This window comes from Sipha flava, unplaced genomic scaffold (assembly GCF_003268045.1).
Source record: "Sipha flava isolate LNK unplaced genomic scaffold, YSA_version1 217_pilon_pilon, whole genome shotgun sequence".
Classification (NCBI taxonomy): Eukaryota; Metazoa; Arthropoda; class Insecta; order Hemiptera; family Aphididae; genus Sipha; species Sipha flava.
Genome location: NW_020272843.1, coordinates 1,634,403 through 1,650,047, shown reverse-complemented (window position 1 = coordinate 1,650,047; position 15,645 = coordinate 1,634,403). Strand labels below are relative to the sequence as shown.

General features: G+C 28.7%; 1 protein-coding gene and 1 non-coding gene across 3 annotated transcripts in view; one reads left to right on the top strand and one right to left on the bottom strand.

Moving 5' to 3' along the window:
* LOC112683028 (atrial natriuretic peptide-converting enzyme) overlaps positions 1-15,645 on the bottom strand; it is a 197,684-nt gene that overhangs the window by 27,573 nt on the left and 154,466 nt on the right. The window lies entirely within an intron of this gene.
* Positions 1,813-1,884, top strand: Trnah-gug. Its single transcript has one exon. It is a non-coding gene; the product is annotated as a tRNA-His (tRNA).

Genomic DNA, 15,645 nt, shown 5'->3' with positions numbered 1-15,645 from the left:
ACGGTAATTTATCTTTTCCATTCCTTTTACAATAGAATTATATATACATACATTTATATAAATATAATAAACACAACATATTCAGTTGGTAATCTACTTTTCTTCAATAAGAATAGTTTTTCTTAAAATAATCAATCATTAAAGATGAATATCACGAGTAAAATCATTTTTTTAAAGCAGAATTTTTATTCGCTTTTATCTTTTAATTATCAATTTAGTACAATTAGCCATAAAAATGTTAGACAGGATGAGGTGAACTATCCGTAGTAGCTGCGATCAAACGGGTGAGTCCGTTTTCGACCAAAATCGTACCCTTCCCTTTTCGGCCGATTCACTTTTCGACTAAATTTAAAATAGGTCGATTCACTTTTTGACCAAAACAAAAATTTATATAATAAATTTAAAATAATAAAATAATGATGTAAAATTGTTGTCAATAATTATTAAAATATTAATATAAAATAACGATATTTTGTATCTAGTTTTGATCTCTTATCTTAATGAAAATTGTTTGCATTTTTTTTTGAAAAATCGGAACTTAAATTTTAAAAATTTTAGGACTTCGCTCGTCACGCCTGCCGGGTCCAATCACACTCTTTTTTTGTATCGTTCATTTTTAGTTATGTCTTATCAAAAAATTTAAATTGTTTATAGTTATATTTAGAATATATATAATATAAAATAATAATATAGACACGAAAGACTGTTTTATACCAAACATCAGTCATATTTTCATATTATAGAATAAAAAATATTTAATGTAAGCAAAAAAAAAAACAGATATACTTTAATAGATTATGAAAAATGATATAACATTTCATCCTGTTGATTAAATCAAAAATTAATAAACATTATTTGAAATTTACCCTATCTTAGTTCTCATCATAAACGTGTTCAGACTTTGGTGACCGAGGGGGCACAACACATTTTTAATCTTGAAACTTATTTTTTTTTTTTAGACACAAATAATAAAAATATATTTATAACTCAAATATAAACATGTACATTGTGTACTGTACTCTAATGAAACTGTTGATATGTAATGAGTACAGATCGCATGACTTTTTTATCCTGGCATGATTTTATTGGAGGTACATTTCGCCGGATGGACTATTGCCCATCCGGCCCCTTCCGTAAACACGTTTATGGTTCTTATACTAATAGAATTGTGAAATTTTAGAATAAAATAAAATTGATAGGTAGTTAGGTACATAATAATTCAAATAGGGGGTGCTACACGCCCTTTAAATGCACTTGCTCATTGTTAGGTGAAATAAGACGAAAACGAATATTTAGCATTCATCCCAACTAAATGTATTATAAGGATTTAAAAATATTTGACGAAAAATAGATAAGATATTCAAACAATAAACTACTTTATCAAAATATAATGAGATTTTGGATAGTTTTCTTTTGACGGTAAATAGGTGACAAAGTATTAAAAAAACTTAAAATTTCCCTAGGATAACCCTCCAAAAACGTCTATGAACAATTCTTCCGATTTCCTTACAACATTTTGGAAATTATTAGAAAAAAAAATGTATAGAAATATCTAACGGAAAACGGAACATAATGATATTGTGTATGATATTCACAACGAGTTGCCGTTATTTCAAGTAATCAATAACAATTAGAATAAATTAGATGTACTGTACGTTTTGTGATAAATACAGAAAAGGTTACTATTAGGTTATTTATAAGGATGTATTTTTAAAAACATCATGGTTATTATTAACAAAACGATAAATTTAATAAAAGTTCGTCATCCGATGCATAATAAAAGCCATAAATCTGCAAACGTTCACCCGCCGGGCCGTGATCGTCTAGTGGTTAGGACCTTGCGTTGTGGCCGCAATAACCCAGGTTCGAATCCTGGTCACGGCACAATATTTTTTTGCGATCTTCTTAGTTTTCTTTTTTTTTTTTACAAATCGTTGTTTGCGGTCCATTCACGTGTTAATCGGGCGTAAAAAACGTTCCACGTTCAACCGTGTATCTACGAGGTCGTCATGCATGGCACGCGAAATTGACGAGTACGGTCCAGGTCGATGAATACGTTTTCGACCGTCGTGTCTGGGCTACAGGATTTGTGATTTTTTAACGGGAAAAAAAAAATTAAACAATCTATATTGAATGGCTAATTTTTTGTATTGGCATAAGTTTTTTCGTTATATTTTTTTACATTCTAAATATATTTTAAAGAAACAGCATTTGACACACAACCGATTAAAATTAACGGCCATTCCCGTTTAAGTGGTAAATAAACGTGTACACGGGTGCCTACTGTTGGTGTGCTCGAGTTCGACTTGTGAACCCAACCACGGACGACACTCCGTGAAAAACAAAACGGATAAATAAGCAATGACAATTATATTTTATTATGTGTTTTATTACGAACATTTTGGACGATATTCGATCGATATATTCAACTTTTTATTTACCTATCCATAAGTAATAATGTGTGTACAACAGGTTAAAAATTATTTTACACATTATTAAGGAGTTATTTTAATATCAGTTGATATATTTATATTTCCGGGATTCAAACACCCGATGAAATTTGGGAAATTCGTCGCCCATGGACTTGCAGGTGATTATCGTGTTTTCGAGAATTGAAACGGTATCTTCAAATCATATCCAACATCTACAGTATCGAGAAACTTGTTATTGTCATTGAATTATAGCATAGAGATCTAATAAAATTGTTTCCTTCCAAGATTCCAACTTGAAGTCAAGACATGTTTATTATTGTCTTCCCATTTCCTAAGCTATTTTCACTATTTATGCGGTTATCGAACCGAGGCGGTGGTGTGATTATGGTGGGCGTCCGAATGGTAACCCTTAAACGTCGGTTAGGTCTACTGCAATCGTACGACTATACAGTGCAAGTGTAGAACACCCGAGATTAGCTGTATTTCAGATGATGTTGACTTGGAGAAATAACCCCCCTAGAGAACATTTATAATCGATTTTGCCAAAATGGCCCCGCGCGCATCGAATCGATTTTTGACTCGGATATATACGAGCGACTTCGATTTCCGTGGATAAAAAAAAAATGAATAATTAAAAGGAATATTCCTAGTTAAATTAAATTTTAAATAACTGCTAATTTAAAGTCAAAACTAACTAAACGCCAATGTGCTGTTTAGTTGAAATAATAAAATTCAATTTAAAATGATTGATAGCTGTTTAAAAAATAATATTTCAATATCTATTCCGTTTAAAAGTTCCCGCATAAAATGATTTTATCGACATAAGAAAATGTTATTATAGCTTAAAATATTTTTTATTTTATTTTTTTTTACTTTCGAATTAAAGTTTGATTGTTTATCGTTTTATCTTATCCTTCATGCTATTATAGTATACAAATTTGGGGTATTGCCCAAGCAACATGCAAAAAATTCAATCGCTCCAATTCATCTGCTTACGTAGTTTAAAAAATCTCCCTGATGTGTTAATAACAAAATCTTACACTCAGACCTGAAGATTAAATATTTTAACCAAGTCATTAAAATTGATTATCATTTACTCCACAAAAATTTGACTTTCATAGTTTCCCCAACATAGATTACTTAGCTTCTCAACACATCCCTGACAACCCTACACGAAAACTCAAATGAAAGTAGTGTAGAGTCATCCTCTATTAAAATTATTCTTCTCTAATATCCAAAGTAGCTCCATTGAAACCCTCCTACATCGTGTCATTCACAGAGCCGGCTCGAGAGGTGGGCGACATAGGCGCACGCCTAGGGTAGCATTTTTCGGGAGCAGCATTTAAAAATTATATCTCATTAGAATGACATAAGCAGTAAGAAAAACAGACATTTTATTTTTCATTAATATTATACTAATGATAAAAAATTATAAATTTTATTAGTTGAATACTTATAATTTAAAATATTGTTTTCAATAAAGGTTTTATTTGTAAAGTTATAATTACTGAAAAATATCAAAAACAGTTTTTGAACAAATAAAATTACAGTACCAATCTTAAATAATAGACTTGAATTAAAAAAAAACAATATCAATAAGTTTTTGATTTAAATTAAGGTACAGATGTCTAAACCTAATGAATGACATAAAAAAATATAAAATAAATGATTCGTAGTGTATACATTATTAAATCTGCAATAGATTTTTACCTCATTTCATAGCTAATACTTTATAAGGTGATTCAGTCCCTATGAACAATGAATAAAAGAAATAAAACTGAATTTAATTTACTAAATGTATTTCATATTGAAAACATAATAAAATATGATAAAAATAAGAAACGAGCTACCACACTTAATTTGTCAAAAATTATTTTTAACAATGACGCTTATAGATACCCTAAAAAAATGCAATTATCCCATACTTTAACAACATTTATGTTCGTAAATATCTCTTGTATCAAATTTTAAAAATATGAAGTATTTCATTATTAAATGTTCAGAGGAATAATGGCACTTTTGCGATTGAATATAGTCTGTCATCCTTTAATGCAAACCATGTCACTTGACTCTTTTTGCCTTTTACCAGTCGATATCTGTAAATCAATTTTTACTTATGAGTGGGATGTGTGTTTGTGTGTGTACTGTATTTGATTGTATTGTTTAATTTGATAAATTTTATTTATACTTTTTTTTTATAATACCTATAGGGATTAACTATATATATATATATATATTGATTATTCTAATAAAACAGATAATATCGTATTATATAACTTTGGTGTGCATGAATTTATTTATAAAAAATTTCATATGTTCATATATCGGGTACATATTGTCAAGCCTGGGCATTAACGAGTTAATAAGTTAAAAGTTAAGCTAATTTAACTTATTAGCTTAACTCATTTCCTTACTAATTAACTTGAAATTAACGCATTATTTTTTAATTTATCCAAATTAAGTTAATTTTTATTTTCAAGACCAGAAAAATATTTTTGTAAAATACCGTATTCGATAAAAAGTTCACAGAAGTTGAAAAAATACAAAAATAGAAATGTCGAAGAATTTTTTGATAACACCATAATATTTTTTACTGTATTAAATATTAATAGGGATCTTGCCGGTCTTGGGAAAAGTACTCAACCGCCTTAAGACTATGGAGTAAATAGCCGTGCCACCCATGAATTACGTTACCATTGTAATGAAAAGTGACCGTAATCTATATTATAAAAATAATTTTTAACATTAAACACAAGATTTTCATTTTTGCGCTCTTCCAGGAATCGCGCCCGGGGCGTAGGCACCTCTCGCCACCCCCCTAGCTACGGTTCTGGATAACAATCAACTGAACTGAACACTAAACAAATGATCTATTATTGTATAACAACTATTATCTTTATCGACATTCGGTCGATACCTAGCGAACCCCTCTAACCGTATAACCATAAGGTCGATACAGGTTTATAGTATTATTTTATTATTTATACTTATACGAAAATTATAACGAGATATGAGAAGTATTTTGCAGATATTTATTTTGAACTATCCTATATTTAACAATAATTAAAAAAAGGATGCATATGCTAGAAGTCCCTATGATTATTATTATTATTCTACTGCTATAATATTGGTATGTAATTGATTTTTTATAGCCCGTATAATAGTCACGTCTAAGATTCTCGAAAATCCATATAGCGTACCTACGCGCAGTCACACGTCACTGTGTTTTGCGATTCAAAATGTTTCAACTCCTATGCAGCTATGAAAGTCCCAAAAAGCGAAAGAAAAATTCACTCCGTACCATAGGCCCGATTTTAATTTTGAAAATATATTTAAATTCATAATTCTGTTTTATAGGAATAGTATGATTTGGTATATTCTGGTCCACTCGCTAGCTACCAACACCCTTCGCCGGACCACCCATCAAACCAGGTCCAGCTGCCACCCGGTCCAGCCGTCGCTCGGTCCACCCACCAAATCCGGCCCAGCCGCCATCTCCACCACCCACTATAATTTTTTTTTTTATTGCCACCACAGACGCCATCCGACTACCCGCTAGTATTTTTATTTTTTTTTCACGATTATCAACCTTATGAGCCCTAAACCGGAAATGTTATCACAAGGAATAAATTGATAAGAAATATGTTGACAAAATATCGATGGTATAATAAAATCTCTTATCAATTTATTCCTTGTGATAACATTTCCGATTTAGGGCTCATAAGATCGATAATCGTGAAAAAAAAAAATTAATAAATATTGGCGGGTCATCGGGCGGCAGCTGTGGTGGCAGTAAAAAAAAATACGGCGAGTGGTGGAGTTGGCGGCTGTGTACTGTGTTTGGCGGGTGGATCGAGCGGCGGCTGGACCGGGCGGTGAATGGACCGGGCTTGGCGGGTAGAACGTTCGACGGCTAGCTGGTATTGGTGGGTGTGGGATGTTGGCGACTGTGGTAGCTGGTGGGTGGGCCAGAACATACCAAATAATACTACTTATAGGTTATGTAGGAAATGGATTTTCGATTTTTTCTATTGTTTAATTATTATAGTACCAAATTAATTTTCTTTTTTTCCAAAATTCACCTTTACTTAATTGTTATTAAAAAAACATAAAATAAAAAATTAATTTCCTACATAACACAGACAAAGAATAAACAAATCCAAAAATTTTTTCAAAATGATAATTGGACTTATGGAAGTGTATTTTTTCTTTTGCATATTGGCAGTCTTGTAAAGTATTCGAATACAAGTATTTGAATACATGTATTAAAATACTTTTTGAAGTATTTTTAACAATTTGTAAATACTTGTATTTAAATACCACAAAGTTCGTTTTAATAATTGTATAATCATAATAATTCTCTATCCTAATAATTGTTCCTACTTCTAAGAATAATATTCGGTTATTATTGATGAATCTAATAAGTAATAAAATAATAAGATATTACTATAATATTACTAATTTTAAAACTGTTAAATTTCAAACCGTTTTAACGCTATCATATAAACGTAGTATATTACTACGATAGATATATTAGATAATGTAAAATTGTAATATAAAATTAAAAAGAAATACTTGTATTTGTATTCAAATACTTAGTGAATATTCGTGAAATATATTTTTATAATAGTATTTTTAATACTATTTTATTCGAATTCTAGTATTAGTATTTTAATACTTTTTCAAAAGTATTTTTTACAAGACTGCATATTGGTCTAAATGCACAAAAAAACGACTCACTTTCAACCGTCTTAATATATACATATCACTTATATCAGAGATTAATTTAAACGTTTTTTTTTTTTTTTTTGTAATTTACTTAAATTATTAATTGAAGTTAAGTTAACGATATTTTTAACTTCATTTTTAACTTCAATGATGTTATTCTCATGTGCATTAACATAATTGTTAACTTAATTGAACATGAACTCAATTAACTTAACTGAATTAAAAAATATCATTAACTTGTCCAGCCTTGCATATTATGATAATATCATCGAAACATAAAATCGAACAAGACCGCATGATCTTTTATTATTCGTATTTGCGTTTTATGCACTTCTTTCCTTGCATTCCTTGACTACAGTTTAATTGCAGGACATAGTGTTTGGTGACTCCTGGGTAAAGGCTCGCGTGTGCACAGAACGATTATAATTAAAGTAATTAAAGTGTCGAGTCGGTAAGGAGACCATAATAAAGCATTGATTTTTCGTTTGTTGTAATTAGTAGATTTCTCGGTGAACGGACACATTTTATACTTTTTTTCACCGCTCATTTGCTTACACTTTTTTTTTCGCCGTAATTATTATATAAATCATAGAAAGTGAAAAGACACAATTTAAAAATAATCCGGTAGGAAATGGATCTTCCGTTTTGTTTGAATTTAAATTAAAAGAAAAACTCCATTGCGTCAAGATTCGTGACAAGTACAATATTATATCAAATAATTTAAATCAGAATGTAATTGCCTATATAAATAAATAAAATATTATTTCAGGTGTTTCGATTATATCCAATATTTTGGTACATTAAGTATACATTAATACAAAATGATTTACTTTTTTTATTAAAAGTATTTTAAACATATAGTAGTACTCACACTCACACACTCACGTATATACCTATATTCCTACGCTAGGTAAAAAATTGAATTCAATTACATAATTTACTGTACCAAAAGCTTTGGCTATTTCTAAAAATATAACTATTGATTTGTTGCTATTATCTAAATTACTATATACAATTTGAGTAACTTTATAAAGAATACTTAAACTCGGTAGAAAGTCAATCTGGTTTTTGATAATTAATTATTTTTTTCTAATAATTCATAAAGGTTTAATATCGGCTACTTTTAATGTACCAGGAAAAATACTTTGCACATTACTTAAGTTATATTTAAAGACTAGATGATCTAATACGAATTTCCTAATTTGTTTTAAAATGTTAACAGATATTTTATCCAAAAATATATCTTTATTGTCTTTAAAGCCATTAATAATATCAAGTAATTCCGATAAATACATTTTTTTAAGGACAGTTCGTTAAAAGAAATGTTTGTATGAACATGTATATTGTGAATTATGCATATAACAAATATATATATGTAATGTTTATTTTTCTAAAAATGTTTACAGTTCGACATTTTAATTTCGTACATTTATTATAATTTTTAATTAATGGTTTTTATTTACAGTATAATATTATTATTCAATATAATTGGTTTTATTATCAGATAAATTTATTTCTACGCCTCTCGACAACATTTTTCTCTTTAAATTCAAACAAAATATATTCAAAGTCATGATAAGCTTATGAGATAAAGATATTAAACCGTGGACATTATCGGAAAATAATTTCTTTGAGGACGGTTGATTTTAACTCTACAAAAATATTGAAATAAAATTAATTATTTCAAATGTTACCGGTTTATGAGTAGAATCGTATATAAAAGTAAATCAATTAATCTTTAGCTGAGCGAAAAAAAAATCAGAATCCGATTATCTTCATTTACACAGGCGATATCAAATTTCGTAAATTCCCCCGGAGAGAGGGGATAGCGTCTATAATAATATAGTTACCTAAATATGTAAATTAATGATTATAAAAGTAAACAGAGCATTTTTTTAAAAATAAATAGCTGTGTAGACAATCGCGGCCGTACCGAGTGATAAACAAATCACATTGATCAATAAAAATTACTATTTCAAACGGATTATAATAAAATCCAACACAGTTGTGTGATTTAATCATGTGTTTTAACGCCAAGAACATACACATTCGTTTAGCCGACGAAACGTCGATAATCAATGAACGTTCACCAATCGGATACGTAATAATGGTGTTGATAACAATAATTGGTTTTATGAAAATCAATTTTAAAAATTTCATAGGTTAAAATGTTTTTTTTCGTTTGGTCAAACAAATTTCTTTGACACCTGAGTATTCGTATGTCGTATTTTTCTATTTTAGGTAACTTATGTAAAAACATTTTCCCTAAGTATGGATATAATATTTTGTCATCAAAGCAAAAGCAATATATTATTGTTATGAATTTATTATTGTTACGGTATATTCATACTATAGAGCTCTCAAATTTGAATGTGATCACGTGTTATTAATTTTAAAAATCCGTAAATTTAATTCACGTGTAATTAATTAGTAAATCACCGATATTTACTTCACGTGTGCTCAAAACCGAAACCAAAAAATAAAAAATAAAAATATTTATACCTACCATTCTAAAAATAAATGTTTCATTAAAAGTATTATTGTATTTACGGTACAGATAGATTAAATCATATACTACGCACACGAAAGTGACGTGAACATTTCTATGAACCAATAATAATAACATTTTAAATGTAATAATAATAAACACATGATACAAAACAAAACAAAATTAACGGATTCAAGTGAAATGAAATTTAGGAATTTAGATGTAATTAAATTCACAAGTTCACGTATGCAAAAATATTTTAATTTCATGTATATTCGGAAATTTATCTACATGTGAAATTAGAGACCTTTGACTACAACATAGTTATCGAATAAACATAAAACTGAATTAAAAGATTAAATTACCTAAACGTATTCACACGACAGGGGACATTTGTTTTTTAATTAAAAAAAAAAAAAAAAAATGTAGGCTTACAAATTATTTAAAAACATAAAAGGCGTGGAGCCCTGGACAGTTGCCTCTTCTGTCCTGCCCTTTTACCATAGCGCCGAGTACAATTGTTTCACGGCGGAGCAACTCCCGAGGATTTTAACGGTTTTAATGTACCCTCCGAAATGGGACGATTCCCGGAGGATATATGAAACAAAACAAACGCATTTTCATGGCATTTTCGCAAAACAATTACCGAACGCGAAAACGCGGACGTGTCGAAGTTTGGCCAACTTTTTCCAAAATCGAACCTCGGTTCACATAATACGTGCATCAATGTGTGCATTTGAGTGCAGGTTTTCAATCGCAAAAGTTTCCTAAGTGTACTTGTACCGTATTACTCGAGTGTGAAAGTTCTTTTCGAACGGTTTTGCACGGGCGGCGAGTCAACTGAATGTTTCAACGAGTTTACGTCACATTTATCTATGTGATTTCCTCCTTGGAAACTATGCATTGAACATTGGAAAAAAATAATACCTCATTGTACACAAAAGGTATATATATATATATGTGTGTGTGTGCGTGTGTGTGCTTGCTCGTGCAGGTGGTGTGGTGTAAGAAACTTTGTTTATGGTATATCAGTCTCGTTTTTCTAAAAAAAATGGTTTTGCGAAAAAAATCGGCATCGTATCGCCGTCGCGTTTTCGATATATGCGTTCAGAATTTTAAATCGCAATCACGCAACGAATAATAATAAATAAATCATAAATAAGGTTCGTCGGATGCGACAAATGACGAATTATATTACGTCACATAAGGTTACGCGCAGGAGAAAAGTTTTAAGTGTATTATTATTGTATATATCGTGTGTATATGTTTATACTCAGTTTTGTGCGTTACTGTGTAGCATATACAAGCTGTTGTGTTTTTACATTGTACGTGGAGGGAATTTATGATAGAAACGAGAAAAAATCGAGTCGCATTGAAAGGTACAGTCGTCGTTTAAATTCTCAGTGATTATGCGTGCACAGAATAAAACGGAGGAGAAAATAAAGAAAAATTATCAAAATAATACCCATGGAAACAATTATTTTGTTGTACGAGTAGATACCATTGAAATAGAGTTTAAGTTTAATGGTATGTATAAATACTACCATTTAACACGGTTCGAAGAACCAGAACTTTTTTTTTGTCATGATTTTTCTCCAGGCATCCATAGTAATTACATAAATATATATTATGTGAATAAATAAATGGGTACAACAAAATGCTAAATAAAATATATTAATAGTTTAATACACATATGATTAATGAAATAACATTTTAAAAGTAAATAATCGAATAACTTATAACATGTGTAATACAGTATTTTTATTTTAAAAAAGACGAGTGGTCAAATTTAAAAATGTATACGATACATTTTGTGTACAAACATCAAATAATAAGCTACGTGTCTAATAGGAAGGCGAAATAAGGATGTTTAAACTTTCACTTGGAATAAATAACCATAAGCCGGAAACCTTCTTTGTCTAATCCATGATATACCCATAAATAAAAAAAAAAAGTAAAAAATAGAGTTAATATTTATTTTCTAATAACTAAGTATCAATTTTTGTTTTTCTTCATAAATCATAACATTTTTGGTTGTAGAACGAATAGTGCTATTATCTTCCACAGATATTGCTACAGTTATAGACATTTACAACCATGACCGATGTATTTATCAGATATTATACAGTCATTTAAAGTAACACTTTTTTTACCACATATTTACTAGTTATTCATTTATTGGTGTATTTATGCATATTGTATATTTTTGTATTTATTAGAGCTTTATAAGTCCTTAATAATTTTACTCGCCTATTTTTTTGTACAACATATCTGGTACTTTTTGTTATGCATATGTATTTAGTCACTTTTGGTGCACAAATGCATGTATATTTGTGTATTTTATAGAGCTAAAAGCTCTTAACACAAATAATAATCATAATAACTGACAATATTTGTTTCCATATTCTTTAACTTGCAAATACTGACCAAAAATATATTTTTGTAAATTGAAAACATGGTTAAGATCTAGAATAGGCCAGCATAGTCTAACAGGTTTGACTTTGCTGCATTTGCATAAAAATATTATTATATCCATTGATGAAACATTCAACAAATTTTTTTAAATGAAAAAAAGGAAATTACGAATTTGTTATTTGACTAGTTACCAACCTTATGTTTTCTACCTAGATATTTGTTAAATTAAGTTACCTATCTTAATTGTTTTTTTAAAGTTTTTAAAAAATAATTAATAGGTACTATTAATACTATGATTATTTGTTGTTTTTTTAATACAGGATTCAGACTGAAGGTACAGTTTTAATATAAGAATTATTTGTGTTGTTAAATTAATACTTATTTTATATGCAGTAAGTTTTAAATATATTTATTAAATTAATATTTAATTCAATTCGGTACTTATATTTTTATTTATTCACTCGAATGAGCAACAGGAACATGAGATGTAAATAATGAACCAGAGGCGTTTCCAGGAATTTTTTAGAGAGGGGTCCAACATTTTTATTTTATCTATTCTCTAATTATTATTATAGTTTAATTCAATACCAACAAATTACTGTTAATAACTATAGTAACAATCACATTAGTTATATACATATCACACATATTCTGCATAAAGGTTTACTGTAATAGGTATTATAATTTGAAATCAATTTTTTTTGGTAGTAAAATGTTATAAAAAATACATTATTTAACTAACAATAATAAATAATATTAAAAAAGCAGTATAAATCAAACATGGTTTATACATTATAGGTATTTTATATAATCTATAAACTTTGTATATTGAAGATAATGGGAAATTAAAATACACAATATACTATTTACTACTATACCATTGAGTATGTAGAAATTGAAATGGGAGGGGGGTTCCCGACCCGAAAAACCACCCTTGGGTATGACCCTATAATGAACTATAAATTATTTTTAAGTTTCTATCGAAGAAAAATTTCGCCCCCCCTCCCCCCCATGGCCTCGACACAAATACGCTCTTGATTATAAGTTTAATAAAAATTAATTATTATAACTCTGAGTAAGAGTATAAGAGATATTATAGTATTATTTTACTTCTTCAAAATTGTTTTATAAATTTACTTTTCCGACAGTGTATTGATTGGTTCTCAAATATATTATATTGCATTTATAATTAATTTTTATTAATTTATTATATATAATAATTGAAATATTGACGATGTGATGCTATTTATTAGTTTATTATCAATAACTTATGGCTGGTTTATAACTTGGGCTAGGATTTATATGCATTTGCATGTTTTTTCCTCAAGTTCAAATTAATTGGTTTTCAGTACGTCCATGATTTTGCCTATTGTCGATTAAATAGAACCATTTTTTTTTGCATAATTTTGGTAAATAAAATGCATACTTTACAAATTTTATTGCATATAAATCCCAGTTCTACTTATAGCTATAACTTTATGATGTATTACCTTAGTAAAATATTTACTCATTAGGCGTCAACTATAATTTATACGATATATTAGGTAGAATAACTTTTTATCATAAAAAGAAAAAAAAATGTAAGTTAAGTGCTATACCATATAGTTATAAAGTTGATTAGTTACATTTAGAATAAAAGTCAAAATAATTCAAACGCCTGAGCTATATTTTTAGAATCTTTTCGGTAAACTCATGAATGACGTTACATTCAATACAATTATATTGTTTGGCACGTATTCATTCATTGCAATTATGAATATATAAATAAAAAAAAAAAAAAGAAACGTTGAAATACAAATACCTTTCACTATGAAATGGAAAAATTTAATGAACTGAATGATCACAGAAGTTGAACAGTTGAATGAAAGGCGAAAATAAATAATAATGCAGCATATGTATTTTTAAAAATAAAACATTACAATCGAAGAATACGGCGATTAGATGAACAAGTTTCCATTTCAATGCGGCACATGGAGCCGTTACACATAAAACCCTTATTTAAATGAAGCCATACTATTTTTAAGTTCTTATTTCTATTCGTATTATTGTTAGCTAGTATACACAACTATATTACAATGTTACATTGATTTGTTAAAATATTATATTAAACTATAAGATTTGTGATTGTAAATCAGAACATGGCCAACCCGCGGCCCGCGGACTGCATGCGCCCACCTTGGAAAGTTAGTGACATGATTATCAAACATTTACAAAAAAAATGTATTTTTTCCCAATAAAATATTTTGGAATTCCCGCAAAATGCGGAATACGTATTATTAACAACGTAATCGTAACAAACTGTTTGATTTATCAATAAAATATTTGTTCACAAGTATTGTCGATAAACCATGTTATGCAAGTTGTAAAAACAGTGAATTCGATCACATGTTCTTCCGCTCCAACATAGAGTTCTTGAAAGAATTGAATTCAGAATACGGTGGCGTAGTATATTTCAGTCAAGTCAGAAGGAAAATGTTTATAAAGATTTTATGAGTTACGTCATGAAATTGATTTGTTTATGAATGAAAAGCAAAAATCAGTATTAGAATTAAGTAATGATGAATGGTTATCGGATTTACCTTTTTTTAGTAGATATTATCAAAAAACTCAACCAATTAAATATATCATTACAGGGAAATAATAATTCAATAATTGACTCATTCAATAACATCAATGCATTTCAGAAGAAAATATTTGTATTTGAATTTCAATTAAAAAATAATAAAGTTCAACATTTCCCATTGCTAAACGAATTGGAAATTTGAAAAAATATATATATATATATATCAATAACATTAAATATGTAAAAGAAATAAGGAAACTTACAGCTGTTTTTGAAAGTCGTTTCACTAATTTAGACAAATACAAGAAAATATTTGAAATATATTCATCTCCTTTTCATACTAATTTCAAGTCGGCCCCAGAAGATCTTCAAATGGAACTCATTGACTTACAATACAATAATGAATTAAACCGCATTTTTGAAACATCAAAGTCAAAAATAGATTTTTATAACATTAATATCACAAAAGAATTTGGGACAAAAAGTTGTATGTGCTTTTGAATTGACTTTCATATGTGAACCGTTTTTTCGAAAATTAAATTCGCCAAAGATAAATCACGCTCAAACCTAACAGGTGAAAACCTTCAATATCAATTACGACATGCAAATATAATCATTTCTGTTAATTTTCAAAAGCTCAGTGAACTAATAAACTAAAGCATACATAGCGATTTATCGGACGGTACACACGTCCATGATTTTATCGTAGTTACGGTCCCGTCATCAATATGCAAAATGTACGGACGTCGATAACGGATGGACGTAATCGTTTGAAACGATTACGGACTCACGGTATTGTTTTCGAAACATTAAAATTTTTAGCTTAAAATCCCTCTTACTTTCCACTATTAGAACAGTATAAACATTAACGAGTATCATTATGTCACTATAAATATATATGAATTTAATTGATTTCTGTTTACTTTTATATTGAATATGTAAGAACTTTTTATTTGTTTTCCTAATTAAATATATTCCTATTAAATGAAAGTATCAAATAATCAGTTAAGTCGTGACAA